The 20,078-nt window shown below is 45.4% G+C and overlaps 1 protein-coding gene and 2 long non-coding RNA genes across 14 annotated transcripts in view; 2 read left to right on the forward strand and 1 right to left on the reverse strand.

Moving 5' to 3' along the window:
• The window catches only part of NRG1 (neuregulin 1), an 811,186-nt gene that overhangs the window by 172,712 nt on the left and 618,396 nt on the right, over positions 1 to 20,078 (forward strand). The gene's annotated exons all lie outside the window — the stretch shown is intronic.
• The window catches only part of LOC128343315 (uncharacterized), a 169,367-nt gene that overhangs the window by 121,433 nt on the left and 27,856 nt on the right, over positions 1 to 20,078 (forward strand). The gene's annotated exons all lie outside the window — the stretch shown is intronic.
• Positions 1 to 20,078, reverse strand: part of LOC128343316 (uncharacterized) — a 54,753-nt gene that overhangs the window by 20,591 nt on the left and 14,084 nt on the right. The window contains exon 2 of the long non-coding RNA XR_008315469.1: positions 19,900 to 19,989. This is a non-coding gene — a long non-coding RNA (uncharacterized LOC128343316). The remainder of the gene's footprint in view (positions 1 to 19,899; positions 19,990 to 20,078) is intronic.

The following is a 20,078-nucleotide window of genomic DNA, read 5'->3' on the forward strand; positions in this document are numbered from 1 at the left end:
CTAAAACCCAGTGCTTTCTCTCCATTGAATTGTAGGTGGTTTGATTGCAATCTTTAGCATAGATTACTTCACAAATGTAATTTATGAATACTGAGGATAAATCATGGGGTTACCTGAAGAAAATTGTGATAAGAGTGAAATAATATTTGAAAAAGTCCTGGTTGGTTCATTTGTACAGTACTACTGACTGTCACAGCAACAATTGTGTTCAGTGTACATTCCCATGACATATCTGTGAATGTTGCTGTCACCAAATTACTTTCACTAGGAGGCAGGAAAGAGATAGCAAAGGATTATCTACAAACCACAACTTAGGCTTATTGTCCATCCATGGTGACTTTTTTTGGTCACTGCATTACATACTGAAGAAGTCATCTGATCCATTCTCTGTGAGTCCAATTTGCTACAGCGCTATGGATGATTCAGATTATTTGGAGCATGCTAATTTGGCATGTGGGACTGTAGTAAGCAAGGAAGTCAAGACACACACACACACACACACACACACACACATGAATCATCACTGATTGGTTTGGATTCTGGAATTTTAAAGTGGTACAGATAATAATGTGTTTTGTAACATTTTATTAACTGCTTGTAACATTTGTGGCATGCTTGTAGTCTGAATTGTACAGCACGCCTCCCAGGTTGCTTGGCCACATTCCCTACACATTCATAGACATGTCCCTAGTATTTTCATCAGTGAAATGGTGGAGGTTATAAAATCCCATTCACTGGACTACCTCAATCACACTGCAGCCAGGTGTTCTAATTTATAGTGAGCATTATGCATCATAGATTCTTTTTCTATCCACCGCTTCTGACAGCATCCTTTTTTAACCATTTTTGCATAGGCCCTACTTTCTCAAGTATTCCCTAGAAAGCTTGTTTCCAGATTACCAGAGCAGATGAGCCAAGCCATATCTTCTAATATTTCACTTATGGAAAATAGGGATACACCTGTAACAAACAATTGCCATACTAAAAATTAGTGCCCAAGCCCCCCATCCACTGTTACACATCTATCTATCTATCTATCTATCTATCTATCTATCTATCTATCTATCTATCTATCTATATCTCCTGGGTGTGCCAGGGAAAATGCGTCCCGGCAGCCCAGCTGATTGGCTGGGCTGCGGAGGCGCCTGATTGGCTGGCACACCCAGGAGGGGGGGAATTGGCCTCTGCGAGACATAGCCGCTGGCGGGCCCGGCCTGGCGACGGGTGGTGGCTGCGGGCCCGGCCACAGCGAAGCAGTGGCAGGCCCAGTTGAGGGCCGAGGTGGTGAGGCGGGTGGGCGGCCGGCCGGTGGCTGGCCCCAATACCGGGGCAGAAGGTGGGGGTGGGGGGAGAGGTGGGGGTGGGGGGAGAGGTGGCAGTTGAGTCCATGGGATTGCACGTATGGGACTTTTTTTTTTTTAACCACCTTTGATTTCTACAGGGTAAGTTGGGTTGCTAGAAAAATGTGGAAAGTCACTTGAATGCATGATAAAAGTGCAGACAACAAAAACAGCGTATTTTGTATATTGTGCAACCTCTATGCCTGTACTTGGAGATTATTCTTTTTTGAGATTGTATGCTTAATCAAATTTAAGTTAGTAATGACCAAATCCCATTGTAAGGAATGAGACTTTTGTAAGTCATTGCTAACTTCTGTGGATTTCAGATTTCAATATGTTCACTGAATTTGGGCCTATGAATTTGGCAACATATGACATTGTTTGTTTACTCTGTTTTTGTACATATTCCTCCCCTTCATGTTGATGTACAGAATCACTGGTGCAGAATGTGCACCAATGATTCATATTCTTCAACCAACTCGGTATCTTTTTTGTGCTTACCTTTGAAGGTCACTTCAAGCCATATTATTGTTGTCTATTGCCTGAAACCTAAATGGCCACAGTTGAAGGTTCTTCAGGTGACTGGAACCTACTCAAGTGGAAGGATGAGTCCCCAGTTTGGGAGGAAAGCCTCATCTCTACTGAGTACTCCTTTCCCGTTTCACACTTCTGATCCTTTTAGCAGGCTACAGCAGCACAGGATGGTTTTGAGCTCCTTCACCTGAGATAAACAGCTGCTTTGCTACCGGCTCAAGCACTGTTTCATAACACTGAATGGCAATGAATTCTGCAGGTGAATGGTGATAAGTTTTTTTATTTGTCTTTATTTGACTGCCTATCAATTTCCTTGTGTGTCCCCTAGTTCTTGTATTATGGAGAAATATAACTTAAGATTTCCCTAGTCGCTATTTCTAGATCATCCATATGGTTCATAAAATGCATACTCTATCACATATACAAAAAATATAGTAATACTGTACAGCAGTGCTTATGACTGAACAGGGGATTAAATGGTTTATTATTCAGTGTGAATGGGAATACTGTAAGCTGACCTAGGCCTCACTGTTCTTTCTTTTACTTTTTTACTTTTATTTTGGTGGCTGAGTGTTTTTGACTGCTAAGTTTTTAATGATCAGAGGATTGAAAAAATGCTAACAGGAAGCAAAATGAAAATAAAAAACATTGGCAAGATAATTCACACATAACAGAAGAAAATAAGGGCATAAGGTACAGTGTGACAGGAAATTGTTTTTGCTGTCATTTATTTGCTTTAAGAACAGTTAGATTTGAGCTGACATTTCTTCAACGGCCCTTTTTATGTACAGAGAAAGTGTCAACATACATTTTCAGCAAATATTATACTTTTTAAAAAAAGATTGCAAGCCATTTGAAACCTCTATGTTTGGTAATTGCTGTTGAGAAATGGAGATGTAAAAGTAAGCGGAGACACGTTATTGGAGTGGCATCATCCACATTGCTACAGTTGAGCTGGTGGCAGGTCTTTTATGGTGAGCTCTCTGTTTAGGGATGGATAGCTGACTTATATGAACAGGAAACGAAAAGCACTCATATTACAATTACTCGGCCCCATATATCAACTCTGGCAATATTGGAATTGTGTGACCAGTTTTTATCAGGGCCTGACGAGGGTCATGAGCAGCAATACTGCAATCTAGAATGGAATGGTGTGTCTTCCAGCTCTGGGGCAAAAAAATACCACTGCCCTCCCTGTTAAGCAGGTAAGAGCAGAAAGCCAGGCTTCTAGTCAGAGCAAGGTTGGAATGAGTCCTGGGGCAAGAAGTGAAGCTGGGTCGCTTGCCCTCCCACCTTCTTCTTGGGAGATGCAGGAGAGGGAGAGCAAAGAAGAAGAAGCTGTTGTCCACCTGGCACCTCCCCTCCCCCTCAGGGGCCCAGGGACAATCCCCCACCCCTTCAATTATAGCTACGCCCCTTATGCCCCTACTTCTGATGTTTTTATGGGGTCTGGCCAATCCAGAGGCTTAAGAAGAGCCCTGCTGAATCAGATGAAAGGTCCTTCTACTCCAGCAACCTGCTCTCATGGTAGCTACCCATATACACATCTGGGAAGCAGGGCAGGAAGGCAATAGCCCTCTCTTGAAGTTGCTTCCCAGCAACTGATAGTCAGTGGCATGCTGCTTCTAAACTTGGAGTTGGCATATCGCCATTATGACAGATAGCCCCTTTTTAATTTTAAAAAAACAAACAAACTTAGAACCCACCCACCCCAAGAGGTCGGGGGGGGGCCCTTGATATTGAGCTGTTGAATCAAACTAATCATCCCTAACTGCTATACCTGTGCTCCACAAATTTATCTAATCCCCTTTTAAATCCATCTATGTTAGTGGCTACCATCATGGATGCCCTGCGTGCAGGAGGTGGCACCCCTCCCCCCAATTTTAGATGTACTAAAAATGATTTATGAAAATTAGGAGGAGGCCTAGAGAGATCTTTGGGACCATTCCTTGCTGTAAGGCCTGGACCTTCTGAACTGTTCTGGAAGTCGGCTTAGGCCAGAAGCTCACTATTCAGATGAATGTTGATTGTTCTACTCTAGCGGCGCTGTTTTCTGTTTGGCTCCTTTAACATTTCCTGTCTCTGGACACCCCATGAATACAGAAATGATATAAATGTGGAGTATCATTCTAAGCATAATCTCCTACAGTATAGTTTCATTTCCCCCTGATGCTAATGCAGTTTGCTGGAGTTTTCTGGGCTCAAACAAATGTGCCAATTTCCTCTTCCCTTACCTTGGACCTTCCCAAAGGACAGGCTGCTCTGACTCTAAGCCTTCCTCCCTCTTCTGCAAGCAGAGAGGAAGATTAGAACAGCAGCACCCGTTGGGCCTTCATTTCAGAGGCCAGCCTAGGTATGTTAGGAGATGGGGGACTATAGAGTGGCGGTGGCTCTGTTCAAGCTGGAGGGCTTCAAGCAGAGGCACAGCAGGGAGGCCAAAAGAGTGGAGATTTCAAGCAAAGTGTGGCGTGGGGGTGGGTATGGTCATGCAATTTAGATAGAACTAGCTTAACCCACGCAGAGCATCTGTGCGCTAGTACTTGATTGCTCCCCTCACCCCCTGCCACAGGCCCCCTCACCTCAGAGAGATCTCCACCCTCACCTGAGCCACACTCCTGCTGCTCCGCCATCCAGTTGCTTCTGTCCCCCTCACCCCTCTTCATCACTCTTCCATCCCTTTACTCCATCCCCCTCACCTTGGTCGCAGCTGCAGCATTGATGGCGCCTATTGGCCAAGCTGCAGCCTCCCTGAGTCCTCCCCACCTGAGCTCGAGCCCCACTCTTGCTACTCCCCCCCAGGAGCAACAGCAGGAGCAGTGGTTGACTGGGCCCTTCCTCACTGCCGCCACCACCATGGCTGCCTGCCTGCCTCCTTCTGCCAACGGCCTTAGTAGCCCCAAACAGCAGCAGTGGTTGACTGGGCTTTTCCTTGCTACCAATAGGTGCCACCATGGCTGCTCATTCCTCTGGAGTGAGCACTGGCTGCCGATATGTTTCCAACAAAATACAAAGTGCTGACAGAGCCCCTGGTGGCGCAGTGGTAAAACTGCCGCCCTGTAACCAGAAGGTTACAAGTTCGATCCTGACCAGGGGCTCAAGGTTGACTCAGCCTTCCATCCTTCCGAGGTCGGTAAAATGAGTACCCAGAATGTTGGGGGCAATATGCTAACATCATTGTAAACCGCTTAGAGAGCTCCGGCTATAGAGCAGTATATAAATGTAAGTGCTATTTCTATTGCTATTTAGTCTGACTATGGGCCTGTCAGCAATGAAACTGGGAGAGAAGCTGAAGGAGCTGGAGGGAAGAGGACAAAGCTCCCAGGTGGCAGTAGCAGCTGCTGCCAGCCCATCCTGGCTAGGAATGCTTCCGGATGTAAAGCAGAATAAAAAGCAGAAAGGGAGAAACCAGTACAAACCAGCACTCAGCTGGGTACTGGGGAAAGCTTTTATTCAGCGTTAATTCAATATTCTGGAATTGGCACTTTTTCTCTGCTTTTACACTCAGAATCACAAAAGCAATTAAGCCACATATAAATATGTGCTGAGTAAATAGAAAACGACAGATTGTAAGCAGTCTTCTAATACCCTAATAGCTAGTCCAGTCCTCATCCAGTCCTCCTATGGCATAGATTGGACCTCCGAGAGAAGCTAGCCCAATTCCTCTCCTAATAAAACATCATTATCCCTAAACAGACCCACAAAGTTAGTTTCTTGGCATAATTATCCCAAGCCCACTTCAGCAACTGAGAGCCAACACACCAAGTATAATAAAACCCCAAATGCCAAACCATAATGTGAAATGACTTCCCACACAGCTGCACACTTCACCACCACCTTTACAACAGCAAATCCTCAGATTCTCTCTAGAAGAAGATTCTCCCAGGAAGGGTAAGTAGCTGCTGCCAAGCCAGGCTGCTTTCCTGCTGGAGGTGAGGCTGCTCTGGGGCTGGAGGGGCAGTGGCCTGGCGAAAGGGCCCCTCATCGTTCTGGCCGGGTCCAGGTGACTTGTGCAGGATCATCCGGGATCGGCACTTGCAGGGCGGATGGGGGTCAAGACCAACAGCGCCTCCTCCCCCAGGACCCCCTCTGCTTCCTTCCACTGCCTGGCAATATCCGCAGGGGGGTTCGTGAGTTGCCTTCGCCAGGAAAGCCTACCAGCCAGAGCATGAGAGGAGACCACCACGGAGCATGTGCAGAGTGCCTGATTGCCTGCCCACATCCCCTGCCCTCCATTTGTCCTGGTTCCTCTCAGTCCTGCTGCGCACTTCCTCTCCCTCCATCTCTTCCTCTTCCCCCGAGAGGGCTGGGATTGAGCTCTGCTGCTGCTGTGCCTTAAAAGAGCTGTGTGCGACTGAGTGGGTGGGAGCCGCAGCATGGTGAGTCTGCTGGCGAGGCTGGGCCAGGCTGGGTGCACGGCGGGACTGAGCGGAGCCAGGACAAATAGCAGGCGGGGGATGTGGACAGGCGATTGGGCACTCTGCACATGCTCTGCAGTGTTCTCCTCCTCTGTCCTCCAGGCCAACCTGCCGCCACCTCCTCCATCCTCCGTCCCCCCACCCCAGTCTGTTCTTTCTCTCCCCGCCGGCCGGGATGGGCTTCAGGAGCTTTCCCTTTCTGCCCACTGGCAGCGCTTTCCTTCCCCGCCAGCCGGTCTCCTCTCAGCAGTTATTCCCTGCCGCATATGCCCTCATTGCCCCAGAGCACACATGCGCTCTCATTTCCAGCAAGCTTATGCCCCAGCAGCAGCCAAAGTGCTCGAGTGAAGGTTGAAGCTGCTCGGCTGGGCGATAAAGGCAGCTAGAACTGCCAGAGAGGAGAGTAGGCAGGGGGAAGCGAGCCTCATGGAGGGTTCAGCCAGGCGCTGGGGAATCATGTGACTTGCCTCTGGGGGGCGCTCGAGGCAGCGAGCCAGGAGACAACTGTCTCCCCTTGCCCAATGATACTTACGCCCCTGCTTCCCCTCTTTCTTCCCCTCCCTTCTCTCTCTCTCCCCCCCCCTTTCTGAGTTAACAGATCCTGTTTCCTCATTCTGTTTCCTCATCATTTTGTTGTAAGCCGCCCAGAGACATAAGTTTTGGGCGTTATAAAACTATATTAAATAAATAAATAAATTTCACACAATGGCAGTCTCTTTCTCCTGAAGGGGCTCTTTCTTTCCTCATGACCCTTCTCTTTGCAGACCCCTCCCCACTATCTATCTATCTATCTATCTATCTATCTATCTATCTATCTATTCCTCTCCTCTACAATCAATAACATCTTCCCACCAGTAACAGTTGCATTCCAACTGTCCTTAACTATCACAGGCTCCTTCTCCCTGCATATGGAATCCCCACTGCCCAATCACCACGGTGCCACAGGCTCCTCCTCCCTATCTGCATATGGAATTCTGACTACCCAATCACCATGGTGCTTCTGCTCTCACAGGCTCCTCCTCCCTATCTGCAGATGGAATCTCCACTGCCCAATCACCATGGTGCTTCTGCTAGCGAACTCTCATGAGAGCTGCCACACACAGGATCAGCCACGGGTACGCCTTAGAGAATTAGACAGGTAGATAGATAGATTGATTGATAGAATGATAGAATGATGGGAACAGATGGAAAAATTATGTGGGTTTACACAATCAAAAGGATTACTACTAAACATTAAATTTGCATGGTATGTACGTTCTCAATCTCCGGCCATGTGAACCGAGGACAAATTGGAACTGTCGGTTTGGCACCACACCAACCCAACATTTACCCAGGATCATGAATCTTAAATTGAGGAGGATTGCTGGTCTTATGAAACGAAACATATGTTATCTCCTTTCTAAACAGGGTCCACCTTGGTTTGCATTTGGATGGGTAACTACATGTGAGTGCTGTAAGATATTCCTCTTAGGGGGATGGGGCCATAACTCAGTGGAAGAACATCTACATGCTTACATGCAGAAAGCAATCCCGGGAATCTCCAGGTAGGAGCCTGCAACCTTGGAGAGCGACTGCCTGTCAGTGTAGACAATACTGAGTTGGATGGATCAATGGTCAGGCTTGGCATAAGGCGGTTTCCTATTATTTATTATTATTATTTATTTTATTTATTTTCTATACCACCCTTCCAAAAATGGCTCAGGGCAGTTTACTAAGAGAAATAGACTATGTTGCTATGTTCCTAGATCAGTAACAGCTGCTGATCACAGGTGGGTGTCAGGTTGGCACAGTGCCAACCTGACTTTGTCAATTTCCCCTGGTTCATTTGACCACATCACACAAATCTGGGATTTAATGTTTACCAGTGATCCTTTTGATTGTGTGGACCTACCCATAGAATCTAGATTCTGTGAGATCATCATATAGCAGGATAGATAAAAATAAATGATTTTTTTTAATTTTTAGAAATAATTAAAAACAGCTTTTTATTTAAACTGGCGTCAGGGCTGAGAAACAAACCAGGAGTCTGGACTGAAGCCAGAACTGAGGAGTCTAATCAGGAGTCTGGACTCAAAATATGAGGCAAACCAGGAATTACAGACAGTAATGCAGCAGAGCCAAGGAATCCTTGTTATTCAGGCAAGATATTGGCCAAACAGGAAGCCTTTTACAGTCCTTCCTGTTCAAGAAGAATTCATTTGCCTTATACAGGAGAGAGAAACGTGGTTGGTATTCACAGATTGTGACTGGGAAGAATACCTGATACAGTGGAAGAATTGTACACAAACACCTGTGCACATCTGTCATTCATACATGAAATATTTCCTGTAGGAAAAAGAGATCTAATACCAATTTACATAAAGCAGTCCCTTGTATTCATTTCCCATTGGTTGGGGAATGCCATATGGTGCAGGTTTAATACAGAGTTAAGGCTATCTCAATCTGGTTCACGTTCCACAAAGCCAGTAAATTGGAACCTAAGGCTGGATGCCACATGATCGCGACACAGGATCAGTAATGATGTTGTGCATTGTCACAAATTGTGCTCACTTCCAACTTGCCCTCCATGCACCCACACTTTTCCTTGGTCTTTAAGGCCCAAATCAAGATGGGGAGGATGGTGTGTGTGTGTGCTTGTGTTGCATGTCTCTGTGTTTGCATTTATGTGTGGATGCATGTGCATATGTTCTCTGTATGTGTGTCTTTGTTTTCATGTGTGCATGTTCTGTACTCTATGTTTGTATGCAGTATTGTGTGCATGGGGTTATGAGTGTTCATGTGTGTTTGTTGTATGAGTGTCTCTCCATTTCTTTCCTTCTGTGTTTGTGTGTTGGTATGTGTCTGTTGGAGTGGCTGTGATGTGTGCAGCATGTGTCTTTGTGTAATGCATTCATTTGTTTGCATGGCTGTGTGTGTGGAGGGTGTTGCTTATGTTTCTTTATTGTGCCTGAACGTCTGCATTTGTGTTGCTTCTGCACTTGTGCTGCATCTGTTTGCATTTGTGTGTTTGCAATGGGTTTGTGTTGTGTCTGCATTTGTGTTGTGTCTGCATTTACATTGTATCTGTGTTAGTGTGGCATTTACATTACATCTGCATTTGTGGCATGTTTGTGCATTTGCATTGTGCGTTTGTGTTGCATCTGCTTGTGTTTGTGCATTTGCTTTGTGGCTGCATTGAGTTTCCATTGCATCTGTTTGTGTTTGTGCATTTGTATTGTGTTTGTATCATGTCTCTGTGTGTGTGTGTGTATTGACCAGCTTCCCCACCCCCAAAAGAGCTAACAGGAAGTGAACCCCTGGCCTTGACTGACAGGCTGGCGACTCCCAGGACTGACCAATCAATCCACCAAGTGGGTGGGACATGAGGCTGCTGCTGGGACTGCTGGGAAGAAGAAGGGAGAAGTGGAAAAGGAGAGTGCAGAGGGGCAGGAAATCTAGCATGGAGTTTGCTCCCCTGTATAGTGACTCTGCGGATCCTTGAAAGACAGGATTGCAGGAGGCTTGATCTCATCAGGATCTTTGGTGAGTTTTCAAGGGGGAATGAAACCCTGGCTTTTGAGGCTTTGGAATCTAGCATATGGAAAAGAAAGACCTTGAGGTACTCCCACGGTCAGGAGAAAACGAGCTAGGGGAGCCTAGCCTGATTTCTCCTGATTGTGGGAACCACCAGGCTTACAGGCAAGCCCGGTGGCCTCTAGGCGGTTAACCCGCCAAAGTAACCCTCCCCTTAAACCGGGTTTGCGGAGCAAGCGCTCCACAAACCCGGTTTTAAAAATCGTGAGTAGCCCCCCGGTGGAAGGCTGAAAAGCAGCCTCCCGGCTCGGGGGCCATACTGGACCTTCCGCGGGCCGAGTGGCCTCTGAACTCCCCAGCCCCTGCCAGCTCCGTCATGGAGCTGGCAGTCTTTTGGCAGCCGATCTGGCCGCCCAGGGCTCCTGCCCTGCTCGCCTCCCTGCTTAGCTTCACAAACCGGGTCTCACTGATCGTGAGACCCAGCTCCTTGTGTCAGGAATTATTTTGGTTTCTGTGTGTGCTTTGCAATTCTTAAATATCTGTTCCTTGTAACTGAGTAATTAAGATTTCAATGTGCACTGCCTAAGAAAGATCTGGGTGTTTTGAAACATTCTTGTAGCCAACCTAAGCATTTTTAAGTGCATCGAAAAACCTAAGGCCTCAGATGAACCAGTCTGTAGTTCTGAATAAACTGGGTGTTTTTTTTCTTAGTTTCTTCTCACAAGCCTCTCAGAGTTGGTTATTAACTCAGAAGAAGGTGGTGGTGGGGTTGCCCATTAGAGCACAGTGTCTCTAAGAGTTCAGCTCAGCTATCAGTAGCTCCACATGCAGGCAAGCACTTGGGGAGCAGGTTTTTGTTTGTATTTGTCCAATAACCAGTTCAAGAGAGACCCTGGACTAAAGCATCTAGTCCAGCGGTCTAATCTCTGAAAATTTTAGAGCGCTTGATGGCAGCAAATTTAAACTCCCAGAGTTTTCCTTTTTCTTGCCATAAAAGTTAAAGATTAAAACTCCAGTCAGCTTTAACTCAGAGGGAAGGGTGACTCACCAAAATTCTCCCTCGTGAGCCAGCTGGCTTGGAGCAATTCCTTACAGTGTTGCATTTCTGCATAGTGCTGCATCTGCTTGCATTTGTACTGTGCTTACATTGTGACTGTGAGTTTGTGCTTTGCGTTTTTGCATCTATTTATCTGTGCACGTGTGTTGTGTGTTTGTGTTGCATCTGCATCTATTTCTTTTTGTGTTGCGGCTGTTTGCATTTGAGTTGCATTTGTGTTTCTGTGTCTAAGCTGTGTCAGGCAGTCCTTCCCTGGCCAGATCATTTCTGGCCTCAGAGATCCAAGGGGAGAGACAAGGTTCCAGCACCTTTCGCCCATTCTCCCTAGCCAGCCAACTCATAGGGCCTGCTTCCAGTAGATGACCTTGTCAGACACCAGCCCTTCATCATCACTTGGTCCTGATAGGTTAGTGCAGCTTCTGCAAATCTTGCAAGAGCCAAAACCCTGTTCCAAGGTCTAATGAGATCCCATTCTGAAATCTCGGAAAGTCTCATTCTAAATCCAATTCCGAAATCCCACGAGACTCGTTCCGGCCATTTAGCAGGGGCTGGCTCAGATGTGGTGTGTCCACTCCCAGCATTGTCGGGGCCAAAGGAGGGGGCGCACACCATCACAGGCAGGCATGACCCGCAATTGGGGTAGGCATCACCTCACTTCTCCTCCCTAAGCTCAGGGCTCCACATTACTGTGCATATCTGTTTGCATTTGTGTTGTATCTGCTTGTGTCTGTGTTTGTACATTTGTGCTGCTTCTGCTTGCATTTGTGTTGTCTCTTCATCTGTGTTGGTGCATTTGTGTGGCGTCTGTGCGTTTGCTGTGTAATTTGTTTGAGCTACATGTCTGCTGGTGTGTGTCCGTGTGTGCGTGTGCACTGTGTATGTGTGTTTGCTTTTCTGTTTGCATATGTTTGTGTGTTTCTGTGTGTTGAATTTTCGGAATCATTCCATACACCCCCAAACCACCACTGTTCCTCTCCCTCACAGTGCCTACTAACAACCCACCCGGCTTTCCCCAACTGTCTATTCCATGGCTCCCCCCCCCCCTTCCTTGTGATTTCACCCCCCATCACCAAAGGCATAAGCATTGGTCTTGCAATAGAATCCAGCCCCTGGTGATGTGAGAGGACTGGTAAACCTGTTAGCATTCTAGATTTGTTGTCAAACCAGACACGCTCTGCATAACTTTGCCAGCACTTGTTACCCATAGGCTAGGGAAACCTTAATAACTTTTGTACTGCTGCTCAGAACTTCACCAGAACACTAAAAGACACTCCTCCTAGGCAAGCCTGGCTGAGTACATCGATTATTTACATCAAAATTTGAAAAAAATAGATTATACACATGGATACAGTTTGGACAAAAGGAGAACAATTTGTCAGTTTTCAGAACTTTTTAGCCTACTTTCCAATAGGCTTATGAGATCACCCAGGATTCCATGTGTGTGTGTGTCCCTCTATGAACTTCACAATGCCTGGACCAATATGAACCAAACTGGATACAGCTGTAGGGATACAAAGGGACACCTCAATGGTGTTTGGGATGATGTCATCCACTGCAGTTCAAGATGGTGGACACGTGAATGTTTGAGGCTAACTGATTTGAACCAAATTTGCCACAGGTGTAGGGACACATAGAGATGGCTCAAGGGTGTAGTTTGTGATGATGTCATCCAGTGCATGATGGCGGACATGTGAACGTTTGAGGCACAAGAGGGCTAACTTGTGAACTGCCTAACCAATTTGAATCAAATTCGGTACAGATGTAGGGACACGTGAGGACACCCCAATGGTGTAGTTTGAAATGATGTCATACACCCCAATCCAAGATGGCAGACATGTAAATGTTTGAGGTTCAAGTGGGTGAACTTGTGGACTGTCTAACTGATTTGAACCAAATTTGGTACAGTTGTGACACATAGGGACACCTCAGTGGCATAGTCTGTAATGATGTCATTCACCCTGATCCAAGATGGCAGACGCATGGATGTTTGAGGCACAAGAGGGCTAACTTGTGGATTACCTAAATGATTTGAACTAAATTTGCTACAGTTGTGGTGAGTAACACACAGGGATATCTCAACAGCGTAGTTTGTGAAGATGTCATCCACCCCAATTCAAGATGGCATATGCAGGAACATTTGTGCCACAGTTGGGCTAACTTGTGAACCACCTAACCGATTTGAACCACATTTGCTACAGGTGGACACATAGGGATGGCTTCAGGGCATAGTTGGTAATGATGCCATCCGCCCTGATTCAAGATGTCTCAGCACATTTTACTGAAATGGGAGACAGTGCTTTTAGCATACCCATAGCATACCCATAATCTATAGACAGATAGTCTGCAGTCTGTCTCCAACTGGCAGGTCTGTTCCTTGCTCCCGACCCCCAGCATTTCACCATTACTGTCCACCCTCCCACATCAGATCTAACACATAGACACAAGAAACATAAACGCATAATTCCAAAATCTGCCAGATCTTACAGAAATATCTGGCCGATTTTGGACATGACACATGTTTATTTATTTTTTTTTTAAAAGATTGTCAGGTAGGATTGCCAACTAGGGACTTTTGTAGAAGATATGTAACTATTTTGGGAACCAAATGACTCTTTTGTATGAGGAAGAAAAGAGTCTATTTTGGGGACCAAACTACTTTTTCTTGCATTTGTTGTGGTGTTCAAAGTTCTGGGGAGCAGCTGGAACATTTTGTCCACTCAGAACACTTCGCTCGCATGAGCTGCTTCTCTTCCTTTGTCTCCTTTACCTGCCAGCATCCTGCCAGTGGGGAAAGCCGGAGGGGAGGTTCTGCTTTACTAGCAGGTTGCAGAGCCGCGTGATGCCAGAGCAAGGATAGGTGGGCCTGGCAGGTGCAGCTTCCTTCCTTCTTGCGGTGATGGTGGTGGTGAGAAGTGAGCAGTTAGCTAACTAACTTTACTCAGTTACCCCACTCACTGAGTACCAAGGCACCTTTTAAAGTGACCAATCTCTTTACTTATCATGGGAAGAGCAACTGGCCCTATCCATACCCAGCACAGCATCCCTTCCATGGCTGATGCTGGTGTTACTCTGTGTTTCATTTTAGACTGTGAGCCCTTTGGGGACAGAGAGGTATTTTATTATTTATCTTTCTTTGAAAACCACTGTGAAACCTTCTGCTGAAAAACCACATGTCCATGTTTGCAGTCCTAGAGAACGAACAACAAGTGGGAGACCGTGCACTCACTGCTGTGCCAGCATACAAAGTATGGCTCAGTAGCTAGCTGGCTGCCCTGCTTTGAGCCAAGAGATGAAGTTGCTGGCTTGTCTGGGGAGAGCAGACTGGCTGCCTGGTGGGGGAGGAAGACAGAAGAGTGTGTATGGTAAACCTAAGCAGGAGATGAATTTATGGTTAAGAAGCAGGAGCCTTGAGAACTCAGCCCCTAGACAGCAAACTGTGCAGACATGCAGCTCGCCTGGTCATCAGCTTTGCAGTGGTGAGTTGTATCTATTCTCAAATTATCCCAGTTTTTAATCAGAATATGTCTATATAATACCAATAAACGAATTGGAGAGTTTTTGGAGAGCTTTTTTGGCAAAAAGCATCCTCTGTTTCCACTTTTTTGATGAAGGATATCGACTTTTTTTCACCATCTGGACCTGGCAACCCTGGTGTCAGGTCTTGGCCTGGCTCCAAGGCAGGCTGCTGCTGACAGGATATGATTGAGGAGCAGACAGATGAGGGTCAAAGGCAACAGAGGCAGAAGGTGTGGTCATGGATAGGCCAGAAGTCAAATAGTGGCGAAGCAAAGCAAGGCTGTTTTGCCATTACATGACATTGCTCAAACTGACGAACCAAGCCTGGAGCAGCAATTACATAGCCCCAGCTAGGCCCCCAATGGCTCCTCAAGTAACCTTCGAAAAAGAGCTGCAGTACCGGTTCTGGCTGTTACGTCGGTGGTGCTGCACTGCAGCAGAGAGCTGCCTGAAAACTCCCTTTGCTGTGGTGAAGCAGGGAGTAAGGTGCTTGAGCCATGCTGCTAGCGTCATCAATTCGGCCCCTGGTGCTTTACAATGATATCTGCTCATTGTACATAATTGCAGAGTTTGAGTTCTGTAGCTGTAAAATTTGGAACTCCTTTAGCACAGAATTCCTGAGCTATAAGGTTACTTCATTTGTACAAAGGACAAGTGGTTATTATAGCCTACTGTGTTTAACCAATCAAGAAACGAATGGCAATATGATGAAATTAAATGTATTTCAGACATAATGAAACATCTGTCTTGCTTTGGGGAAACAACTGTCTTAGTCCAGAGCTAGCCGTTATGGAGGATGCCCCCGCTATACTTCCTTGGCTGATGCTTGTGTGGGGGTGAACTTGGAGCGCAACATTATGTCTCATGTTTTATATTACCAGATGTTACGAAAGAGAGGGGGAGAAAAAGCTCCCTGGAACAGCTATTTTTGACAGTTGCTTTGCATCTTTTGAACTAGGTTCCTTTGAATCCTAGTTCCAACTTTGTCTTCTTGGGCAAACCAATGATTTATTTATTTAGTAAACTGATATATTGTCTTTCTTCCAAAATTTGAAATTCAAGGTGGTGTACAATTAAAAAATACAAGCAGTTTAAAATTACACTTTACAATACTTTACTAAACCAGTTATAGGGTATGCTCTCTGTTGCCTCAGTGACAATGTTAAAGAGGCATAAAGACAAGGCAGAAATCCCATTAACGTAAGAGAGCAAGATCCAGCTAAGTTCATCATGACAAAGTTCCACGGGAATTAAAAGGACTTACATTAGTCTTAACTGTCTCATTGGTCAACATCCAGACTAATGCTCTGCTGGCATTAAGGAAGGGAGGCAATTTTTGCCGATTTCTCTTTCACTCTTAGGTCCACCACACCTCGTGAAAATGTGTCTTTGAGGGCTGCATGACTGCCAGGAATATATTTTTGGGGAGGCACAGTGGGCTTTAGTGGGAAAGGAGATCAATGAAAATTGTCCCTCCCTGAAGTACCAGTGCAGCATTTTGGATGTCACCATTGATTTCACTAGTGCTCAGTCATGACTAACTAGTCCATATATTGCCCAGAGTCTGTTGCTGATTGCAAAGAAAGTTTGTTTTTTATAGACAATATGAGTGGTTTCTAGATATTTTTAAAATATGTTTATATGGAAGTGGGAAGCTTATCATTCCTTCTGAGTATTATACAGGTCAATAAAGCCTAACACTGAATTACTCATGATGCAAGAGGGTCAATCAAGTTCACAGTACAATTGTCAAATACGAAATCTGTCCCTATTTCTCATGGAATGTTTATGAAAATGAATTCTTTGAGAAGTGATTGTCTCTTCCCTTTTGCCCTTCTCTGTTGGCCAAGATAGGGCCCTTTATACTAGGCTACTACCAAAATGGTTGAATCCCAACCTGACCTGACAGTGGCACTGTCAGCCCCTCTCAACTGTCAGGTCATTTTGGAGATCCATCAGGTCTTTTGGACTCTCCCCCTGCTGCTGCCTCCTCCTACTTTACCTGTGACTAGGTAAGGGCAGGGGACAGATTCTGTTACAGGAGATAGGCAAATCTTTATGCATGTGCACTCCCTTGGGAACAAAGATTAAACAATGGAGGAAGAGGAGGCAGCAAGGATCCAACAGAACTATCAAATCTCCAGAGGTCACCATGACATTAGGTAGACTCTCAACTTTTTTTTACTGCTCACTGCTGTCTTGTTGGACAGAATCCTGCCAATTCCCAACACAGGGCAAATCAGGTCCAACAAATCAGGACCCAACATGTCACACAGTCCTTTGTGCATCCTGTGTATGCCTAGTGATGGTGTGTTTTGTAGCTGCTCTCCTGCTTTGAAATCTCTCTATTCCGGAGACTCACCAAAGCTGAATCTTGAGCAGTGTCTTGAAGGGTCTTTTGTCTTTTTTTAATTTATTTAGGCCTCAGTGGCAGGGAATAATTTTAATTTGTCTTTTATGTATGATTACTACATAAAAACTGTTATATATTATTACAAATGTGATTAGCCACCCTGATATTTAAGGGTAGAATGGACTCTAGTGTTAGAGTTATAAATGATGTGGTGATGATTAAATATAGGAAAATTAACAACATGCTTGTTCTGTCCTTTAAAAAGAAAATCACAGTGATTTGTTTATGAAGCCATTGAATAGCTTCAGTGTATCAAATGTACTGAGGTTATATAAGAGTCCTCAAAAATTCATTTGCCAAGGATTATCAGGGACTGCTTCCATCTCCTTTGGCCTAGGCACTTCACATTCATTGCGAAGTTACAGGTGGTTGCAGGTTGTTTTATTCTTTTTTGAATAAAATTACCATAGTAGCAAGGCTAAGGCTCTTCTATCAGGTTTTAGCACTTCAAGATTTATTATCATATTGTCTCAATGTGTAACAGGAACCCTTCAGCCAAAGATTCTAAAAACAACATAAGAGCTCTGCTGGATCAAATGTGAAGGATCCATCTAGACCAGAATCAAGTTCCCAACAGTGGCCAGACAGGCCTAACTATGCTGAATGCCACACTTTTTCATCCCATTCATTCAGAGGTGGAGTGGGCCATTCATGGTTGGAGTGGGCCCTAGGACAAAAAATGAAGATGGGATGGTGGGGCAGGTTGCCAGAAAGAAGAATAAGACCCATATGTTCCTCATATTACAATTTTTGGTATAGTTTGCTCAACCAAGTGTATTGGATGATGCTCCCAATAGCACTGAACCAGTAGGCTGTCCCTTACATGATGCACTATTCTTTCTGACATGCCAGTATAATAATTTTCTATTATGTTTTTACCTATCCATGGAATATGGATGACTTAAGGCCCTACACTGATTAGCTGATTGCAGGATTGGGAAAATAGACTTCAGGGCAGCAGCCTGCAGCCTATATTCCCCACCTTCCACCAATTAGTGCAGGACTTTAAGTAGTTCCTCCCTCCCCATCCCAAGCTTCTGGGTACACAGAAAACAGACAAAGGTTGCCTTGTTTGTTCTCTCACAGGCTTGCAAAACTTTCTATCCACCAAGCTGAGCACACACTAGCAGTTGTGTATATAGACTACAAGGTGCTAGACAAGCCTCTGTTTCTTTAAAGGTCCCAAGCTGGCAGCAAAAACAGGAGGTTTATTGGGTTCAATAAACATGATACTTTATCATGTCAGACATGATTGGTGGCTTGCCTTCGGCTTGGTGGGTCACAGGTTATGCCAGTCTGTTCATCTGGAAGTCTCTGTCTGCTAGACACCAGCCTTCACAAATACAAAGGCTAATCAGCAGGAGAGAAAGCATTTCATTTTTATTCTCAAGTAGTTAGTGTCAAGCTCTGCTGTGAGCACTTGCAAGAAGAGCAACTATGGAAAGACATACTCCAGGCAAACCAGTGTGCGGCCTGTCTGCCATGCTCTCAAAAACAGAGTGAAAGGGAAAAGTTGGCCCTTCAGTCACTACACAGAAGACTTTAATGTAGGTGAAGTGCATAGTAAGTTGCTTAATAAGCCTCTTCCGTCCACTTAACATTGCAAAAGCAAATGGGCTTTGCGGGAGCCCCTGTACATTATCTCTGCAACATGGTGTTCGCTGAAAATACGAATAAATTGAAATTCACTGAGGGGGAAAAATGAACCCACATGAGGTGTTATAAAAATATACAGTGAAGCTTATTGCTGGGAAACAACGTGGCCTATCTTTTTAGCAGTAGGTGTTGGGCCAGATTCTTCTCTCATTTGCATCCCTGTAGCTTCATTAAAGTCAACTGGTGCATAAGCAGGCAGAAATAGTTTTTTTTAAAGAGAGCACAAAAGGCTACAATACTGAAATTTCAGCAGGGCCTATAGTGGTTCTTTTTGTTTAGTTGTGTCATTTGCAATGCAGGTGTGAGTAAACAGTTTTTATGAAGTGATTCCCACAATCCATTTTCCTCACTGGAGCCATATTTGTATATATGTCACAGGAAGTTCTTGTGATAATAGCAACTCTAGAAAGTGTGATTCAAATGTGTGCACTGTTGCTTGGGGGATGCTGTAATCTACTGAGGGAAGAGATTCTTTCCAGTGAGAGGTGAGCTGAAGTATTTGGCTGTAGAAGGTAAAATTATGATCACGGGTTCAAAGAAGCATTCCAAGGTCAAAATACACGAACCTGTTTGGCACTCCTTTTCTGGAGTGCTGAACCAGTTAGGAATGCTGGCATTTGAGCTGGTTCAAAAGTGTGTGTGTGGGGGTCCTTTAAGAGGCAGGGAGAGTGCCCTTATCTGCCCCATCACTTTCCTCCTGCCGGTGCTCTCCCCAAAAGAGTTGGCACGGGGCTGCAGCATATCTCCCTGCAGCCCCGGTCAGCATCATACCAAAAGTGGCCGACTTGCATTGTTCCACGCCAATGCTTTTGGGGAGAGTGCCAGTGGGGGGAAATGGCAGGACAGGTAAGGGCACCCTCCCTGCCCCTTAAAGGACCCCCCCACACACACACACCTGTGCACGAACCACTTTGTGCACATCCCTAAAATGCAGTGCAGCCAGGGGTATTTGGAAGGAAGCAGCCTGAAACTGACAAGATTGTGGAAGTGTCCACAGGGTCAAGAATAGGAGTGGTAGCAGACAAGAGCCAAAGTGACGGACAGCGTCTGTAAACTTCACCTGTAAGTAGCTTGTTGAGTCTAAGTCCAGCAGAGAAGCGGCTCCAAGGCCTAGGTCTGGTTCCCAGACTCAAACCTGTTTTCTGTCACTGGTCCTGAGAAAATGCCATTAAACAGGGAATCTGCTTCTGTGCCACCACAGCAGTGGTGGGCTACAGAGGGAATTTGCTTTCTTACATTTCCCCCCAGCTCTGCATTCTGCACAACTTCCCTTTGGCAAATATTTCCAGTTTTATTATTGCTTCTTATGGCTAGATGGTGGGGACAAACAGGAGCTTCCCTGATGCATCAGGGTAGTCACTGTTGAAGACTAAATCCCAAAATAGATGGAATTTAGCCTGATCCATGAAAGCAGCTCTTTTGTTCTTACGTTTTTGAGCCTTTAATGCACCTTACCTGTTACCAGTCTGTATCACTGCCCTTCCCTCTATCTCATCTTCTGCTTCCCTGTATTTGGAGTGAAAATCCCCTTTAAGAGTCTGCATCCTGAAATTAGAACAAAATTGCCCAAAGTGTATATACAGAAATGTACTTTCTTTATTCTGAATATAGAAAAGGGATTCTCTCCCTTATTC

The sequence above is a fragment of the Hemicordylus capensis genome, chromosome 2, assembly GCF_027244095.1.
Source record: "Hemicordylus capensis ecotype Gifberg chromosome 2, rHemCap1.1.pri, whole genome shotgun sequence".
NCBI lineage: Eukaryota > Metazoa > Chordata > Lepidosauria > Squamata > Cordylidae > Hemicordylus > Hemicordylus capensis.